Here is a 7357-nt window from a genome sequence, read left to right on the forward strand (position 1 = left end):
TGACTGTATGCAAGAAGTCAAAACATTTGTCACTAAAGTTTCTTTTAGCATTTAAATAGTTAAATAAGACTCAAATTCCCCATTCAGTTATTGGTCCCCATTCTGGATGCCTACAAGTGCCAACGTATTATGTGCGGGTGCCTATGTCCTAGGAAATATGCAGTCTGATTCATGCAAGTCTCCAAAAATTGACATCTGTGGAAATTATTTTTATCTCAGGGTACAGATGACTGAAACCCATTGCCAGTTCACTAACTAGTAGCAATGTTCACAGTATGGCCGCTTAATCAAAAATATTGCCAAATATTTTATTATTTTTCTTTTTTAATCATGACATTTTAATCAGCAGTTCGTGTAGTGCACTGATGAACAGCATCTCTTATGTAACAATATTTATGATGTAGAAAATAAACACAGAGTGAAAATTAAATTGGTCTTTAAATAATATCCATGTTGTGGTGATAAATAACATTGCCTGTTGTATGTATTAGCATAGCTGCATTTTTTCCTGTGTCATCAATGTGTGTATTATTTTACTCCCTGTGCTTTGTCTTCTTGTCTACAGCCATATCATTTTGTCGTGTTGGATGGTCTGAGTGGCTTGATGTATTTCTCCGCTCCTGAGACAGTATGGGGGTGAACACAACCATAATTAGCACATTATAGGGGGAGTCTGGAAGCACAAAAATGGCAGAGAAAATGTGTCATTATTATAAAATAGTCAACTCATGTGCTTCCCTGTGTGTAGACAGCAGTCCTTTATTGATCTTGAATGGCCCACAAAATGACTAACCTTTAACTGATCAGAGTGTCTTTTGTTTGACTGGTATTGGTGTGCTGTGTGAAGGATGACCTCTGTTAACTAATAGGAATAAAATATATTTTCAGTACACAAACAAATTCCTAGTTGATTTAATGGCAATGACAAATCATATAATACACTTGTTCTTGTCAGGAGACAACTGACAATAAGTAATGTTTGGGGATATAAAAGATTGATGGCTGTACTTTTTTTTTCAGAAAGACAATGACTTACAAGGAAAATAATTGAACATATCACCATGTATTGTTAAAGCAGTCTTTCTCGTATAAATTCTTGTGATTTCTCTCTTATAATAGTCTTAAATTGAAAATGATAAAAAAAAAAATTGTATTATGTTTAAAAGTTATTAGACGGATCCACATACTGTGGATTTCTAATCGGAGTGGCTTCTTGTGATTTTTCTACGTGAATATATAATATTAAACCAGCAATTACAACGACACCATAAGTAATACGTATTTCATTATTTTACCAGCTGTAACCACACTGACCTACTGTTTGCTTTCTTGTATCAGTGGTTTTATAGAAAGACTGGGAGATAATGTAAGATACCTTCTGTTTCTATCGCTATATTTCTCTTTCCTGATGTGAACAGTCCATTAGTGTATATCTGAATGGCAAATGTTGACACTAACACAATCCACAAAACCATGGCGTAGAACCGAATTCCACCATTGAAGGTATGTTGCCCTGTTTCTCTGTCTCTCAGTTCCAATGCTCTCTACTAGCACTGTAACAAATCAGTTTGCCTAAAGCATCAGATGCATGGCTTACATACTAAAGCACACATTACACAACTGTACCCACAAAAGCAGATGGAAAGCATTTTAAAAGTATTTCACATGCTGGAGCAGATTAATGTTCCACGAATTTCACATTGTCCCATTAACCCTTAACACTTTCAACACAGCAGATCTGTACAGTATGCAGGTCTAGGTAAGATTACTCCAGATCTGCTTCTGCAGTATGGAAAAACTACAGTAACTGTACGGAAATCAGCAGACCGGTAAACAAATTGGCATATTCCCATATATGGGTCTACACTATTTATCAGATCTGATCTATTGTTTATAGATATACAGTTCATACAAAAAATAGTAATATGAAGTTTTGTGTTTAATTGCACTCAAAAAATCTTATTCAGATTGGTACATTTTCTATGATTTATAAACTTTAAAATACTGATAGAAGTCCAAAATGAGAGCCCAGTTTTTTGTGTTATCTTTATAATAAATGTGTTGAAAACGTTTAATAATAATGTAAAGCATAACTGATTATCATTTTAGATCTGTATATCTATTTTCAATCATGTGGAGGGTGTGATATCATCTATCCTCTAAATTCAGTAGTTTTATATACTTTGCAAACACAACATGCAAACACAACATGTTTACATTTAAATAGTCTTACCTCCTAGTCTTAACATATACACAAACAAATCACTGCTACAATATTTTAACAATGAACTTCTCCCCTCCCATTTACAATAAAACATACTGCATCTGCCTTCAATGACACAAGGTTGTATGCTAATAAAAAAAAAAAAAAAATCCATGAATGATAAATACAAATCCGACAGTTACATAACCGCCCCGATCAATTAACCGCCTCACTTAATAAATAATAAACAAATAAATAAATATTAAAAGTAGGCTATGAAAGTAATGGCATTGACAGCAAATGCAGCTTCCGGGATGGAAACAGAAAGAAAGCCTTATAGCAATCAGCCTTTTGCTGCGTTCCCCTTAAGAGAGACGCGCTGTGTGCGTGTGTCAGTCAGCTGTGTGTCGCAGTGACGTTTCAATACACCCGTCGAGGAAGCTTTGTGCTTTACTCTTATTTGTGCAATGTGTTTATATGGTGGAGCGTGCTGGTGCAGATATCGGCAGCGTGTTGTTGTAGCTTTTTAATGCATTTGAATTAAACAATGCAAGCTTCATAAGCGCAATGCTTACCGGCCGTTTGTTTAAAATAGCCGAAGCAGTGTTCAAACTGAGCTTCTTATCGGCTATTGACAATATCAAGAAAGAGCGCAAAGTACCATGATGACATAGACGTTAGGATAGCTGACCCAGGGAGGCAGGAACTTCTAGAGTTAAAAAGAAGCAAACAGTCGCAGGTTACTGTACATTTACCGTTTAAAAAAAAAAAAAAAAAAAAAAGCTTTGCCTATTTATGCATGCGTAAAATGTCACTTTCTAGAGAGGACTTTTTCCACATATCCACCGCTATACACCAGTCCACAGGACGGTCGGATATGCTACGTTGTACTGTACTGCAAAACTTACCCGAGACTTCTCCCGTTTTACAAACGCTTTTCTTGGTCTCACATCAATGCCAGCAGCTTGCTGTTGCTTCAAAATTGTTGAAACTGAGACTGGTTTTAAAATGCGCATCTCCAGTCTCATCTCTGCCATCATCATCGGCCGTTCTTCAAAACTATCTGGCGCGAAATGCACTCTACGTGTATGCAGGTGTACTGCCAGCTTGACACATACCGCTTTGCTTGGGTTGTTTGGACTTTTCTTTCCCATATGCAAATACTATGTGAATACTAATATTCTTTTGCTTGTTTGTCTGATTGGAGCAACCAGCTAAAATACGAGACATTTTATTATTAAAAACGGGCCCGTCTCTGAATGTCAATCTGTGTATTGTTCACCTTCTCCCTCCGTGATGTCACTACCAGTAGGCTGCATCAAAACCGGCACTGGAAGTTGTGGCCGTCACATTAAAATTAACATTTTATTTAAAAACAAAAAACAAAAACAAAAAAACTATCACTGCCAACAATGTGAAATCTCGTTTGGGAATGTTTGTTAGTCATACATTATGTTTCTTAAAAGTGGTTTGGAGGATGTCATAGACACTTTAAAGTCAAGTGTGTTACTCTGTTATTTTAATGAATAGGCACAAATGAAGAAATGATTTCAAGTGTCAAAAAAACAACTGCCAAGAATGGATGTCAGACTGAGGTGTTTCTTTCCTGGGTTGTGTTCCAGTCTTCAGGGCCCGGATAAATTGATTATGTTTTGGCTGACTAATTAAGTATGCACAATGTTGCACGATTGCTGCTGTTTTTGTTTGTCTGCGGTACTAATTAATATGTGCAGTTCAACATTAATCTAGCTTTCCAGAGGGAGTGTGTGGTGTGCTGAGTGCGCTATAGAAATCCATCAATCACAGCCTCCAGTCAACTGGAAAGAAAGACTTCTTGTGTATACTTAATGAGTGTGTTTCTTGTTTTCCACCTCTGCACAGCGTTTTCAATGATCTACAGCCTAAGAAATTAACATTTCAGTGAATAATCCCTCTTGTTACGTCCCCATAAGATTGGGGCAAAACATGAGCATTTCAAGAGGCCCAGGAAAAATCTATTGAATGAAATCCACCCCCCCCCCCCCCTCGTAATACTGTAGTTTGGAGACATCTGCCAGGTGTCATTGTCTAAATCTTATTTAAAAGGCACAGTTCTTCTGAATTTAATCAATTCAATTCTAGGTTGACTATGTATTTAAGGAACAGTAGCCTAATTCACAGAGCAGTAATAGTTGTGTCTGTGTACTTCTGAGGTTTGATCCTCTGCCAAATTAGACATTATATATTTAATTTGTTTCTTACTGGTTCTGCTGTGCAAGGTCAGAATGTAAAACACATGTGGTGGTTAATAACTGCTGTATGACACTTTGATGGCGGTTTAAACAAAAAGATTTTAAAAAAACAGAAAGACAACAGAGATGGAGAGAGTGCAGGAGGACTTTAGCTCTGATTTCTGTGGTAATGATCACTGAAACATACAATATTCACAATTCATATATTTAGGCAACAGAAAAGTTTACCATGGCCTGGGTGTCTGCCAATTTTCTTCAGCTCACCAACAAATCTGAACTTCTTCCAGTAGAATCAAAAATTCAACTCAAGAATCCCAATATTGTGGCCTTGAATCTCAGAAACTGTCCGCTGCTGCCTTCCCCCACTGTACGAAGCTTTGGTGTACTTCTGGATAGTAACCTCTCCTTTGGTGCCCAAATCTTCTCTGTAGTCAAATCCTCCTTCTACCACCTCCGAAACACCTCAAAGTTCCGTCCCTACCTTTCCCTCCCAGATGCAGAGATACTCTGTCATGCATTCATCTCTTGAATCGACTACTGCAACACTCTCTCTACGGTGGTCCTCCGTCACACATCATAAACAGACTGCAGCTGGTTCAAAATGCTGCTGCTTTGATCCTTATCAGATGTAAAAAGCATGATCACATTACCCCCTGTCTTGCCCAGCTGCACTGGCTACCTGTAAAGTTCAGGATTACTTTCAGAATGCTCCTGCTTGCCTACAAGGCCCTTCATCACCCAAGTCCAGAGTATCTCTTCAACCTGCTGACCCACTATATCCCTGCCCGCAAGCTGAGGTCCTCTGACTCAGGCCTGCTGGTTATACCCAAGCAAAACTGCGCCACACTCGGAGAGCGCTCTTTTAGCTTCATTGCCCCGACTCTCTGGAACTCTCTCCCAGCTTCAGTGTGTGCAGCTCCCACAGTCGCTCGCTTCAAATCAACTCTCAAGACCCACTTGTTCTCTCTTGCTTTTAATGCTCTCTAAGCCTGGTGGTGGTATCTGTTATTAGTTGTTGTTTAAATTGCTATTTCAGGTTTTTCACTCTATCTTATTCGTATGATTCTGCTTGACACGTGCATCCACAATGTTTAGAATTCACATCCTAGCCTTTTATTTAATGAATTATTCCTATATTAAATGTACAGTATATTTGCATTGTTTTTTAATGTTGTATTTAATGTACTATTTCACTGTGTTTAATGTATTATGCATTGTCCCTCACTATCTTGTAAAGTGTGTTGTGATGGTGGTCCACTGTGAAAGACGCTGTATAAAATATACATTGATTGATTGGTAAATTTGCACAGTACATTTGTAGTTTACCATGCTTTTCACATACTGTGCCTTACTATGGTTAACCTATTTTTCTTACAATGTTTTACAATAGTTATTACTCTTTTACCAAGTTTAACAATGCATTACCGTGCTTTACAACACTTTGCTATGCTTTTATCCATGTATACTACAGTAAACTTTCTTTTTTTCTCATCAAATTTTATTACCCTGTTCTGAACTAGTCTTATGTGTGTTGCTACTTCTCTACACTAGTGCCACTCTAACCCAGCCTCCCAGTGCATGCTTCAGAGCTCAATCGAGGTGTGGAAAAGATACATATATTCACTGTCTGGTATCAAACAGCAACCAAACAGTATGCATGATGACTTGCTTTCTCAAAGAAATGTGTAATACTTATTAGAAATTATTACTTGTTTCACAGCACTCTCAAAATAGTGCATTCAGAATGCAAGAATAATCCTCTTGTTTAAATCTCAAACATTGATAATGAATTATGTAATATATTATAGTGAACAATGCTATGGGCCAGATTTACTACACTTTGAATCCAGTTTGCGCCACTATGTCTGGGGGGAAAAAAACCTCAGTAATATATTATAATATAGATATATAGATATCTATATATATTATATATATATATATATATATATATATATAATGAAAATCAGTCACGTGAAATCACATTGGCACAGGTAAGAACAAGAAAAGTCCTTTATTAATCTATTCAATCTTACATTTTTTTTGTGTACAGTTTATGCTGATTTATAATAGTAGCTATCTTTTTTTTTTGCATTCTTGAGTGAGTCTATTAGGGTTATAATTGTTCTATGAATTTTCTTTTGAATAATGAATGTTCATTTAGCAGGTTTCAATTAAATCTGCATTAGAAAATATTACAGGCATACAGAGACTAATCATTTTCCATTTCCTCAGAGTGTTACAGAGTCATGTGTGTGGGTACAGGGCAATTCATATTATAATGGTACCGAAGTGCATTGTTATGTATGCTTTTGACTCATGGTGAAGCTGTAATATTCTCTCTAGGGATGCACCAAATCCAAGTTTTGGGGATTTTGACGAATACCGAATCTACAAAAACTGTCAAGAAAACTGAAGAAAACTGTTGAATAAAAAAAACAGACGGAGCTACTAACAAGGGACGTGCACAATCTATAGTTTTGAGCCTTTTAGTTAATAGTATTTTTATTACTGAATGGAAATATATCACCGAATAAGATTTCTGTTTGAAATGTACACAATTTACCGCTAGCCCCCTCCCCCATAAGAGAAACGTTAAAAAACAGAACAGTTTATTTTACCTTTACAAGAAAGGAGAGCTGCATCTTTGCAGTGACCCACTATTTTCTTTAATGACGTTTCAACCTATGTCACCTGATCTGAGAGTAGGGTTGCCAACAGGCTGCAGAATCTCGGGACACTAAGTCGGGTCAGGTTTTGTAACTCACCTCTCTAAACTGCAGTGTATTCAGTAAAGTGAGTGTGAATTGTGCAAACTGTCACTAAATTAATTGAATTGTTTTACTTACTTGTTACCAAAAGCACACACATGCCTACGAGGATCATTTGAGGATTTATTTCATTATTAAAAACAACAAAACATCAC

Source organism: Polyodon spathula, chromosome 6 (genome assembly GCF_017654505.1).
Source record: "Polyodon spathula isolate WHYD16114869_AA chromosome 6, ASM1765450v1, whole genome shotgun sequence".
Taxonomy (NCBI): Eukaryota; Metazoa; Chordata; class Actinopteri; order Acipenseriformes; family Polyodontidae; genus Polyodon; species Polyodon spathula.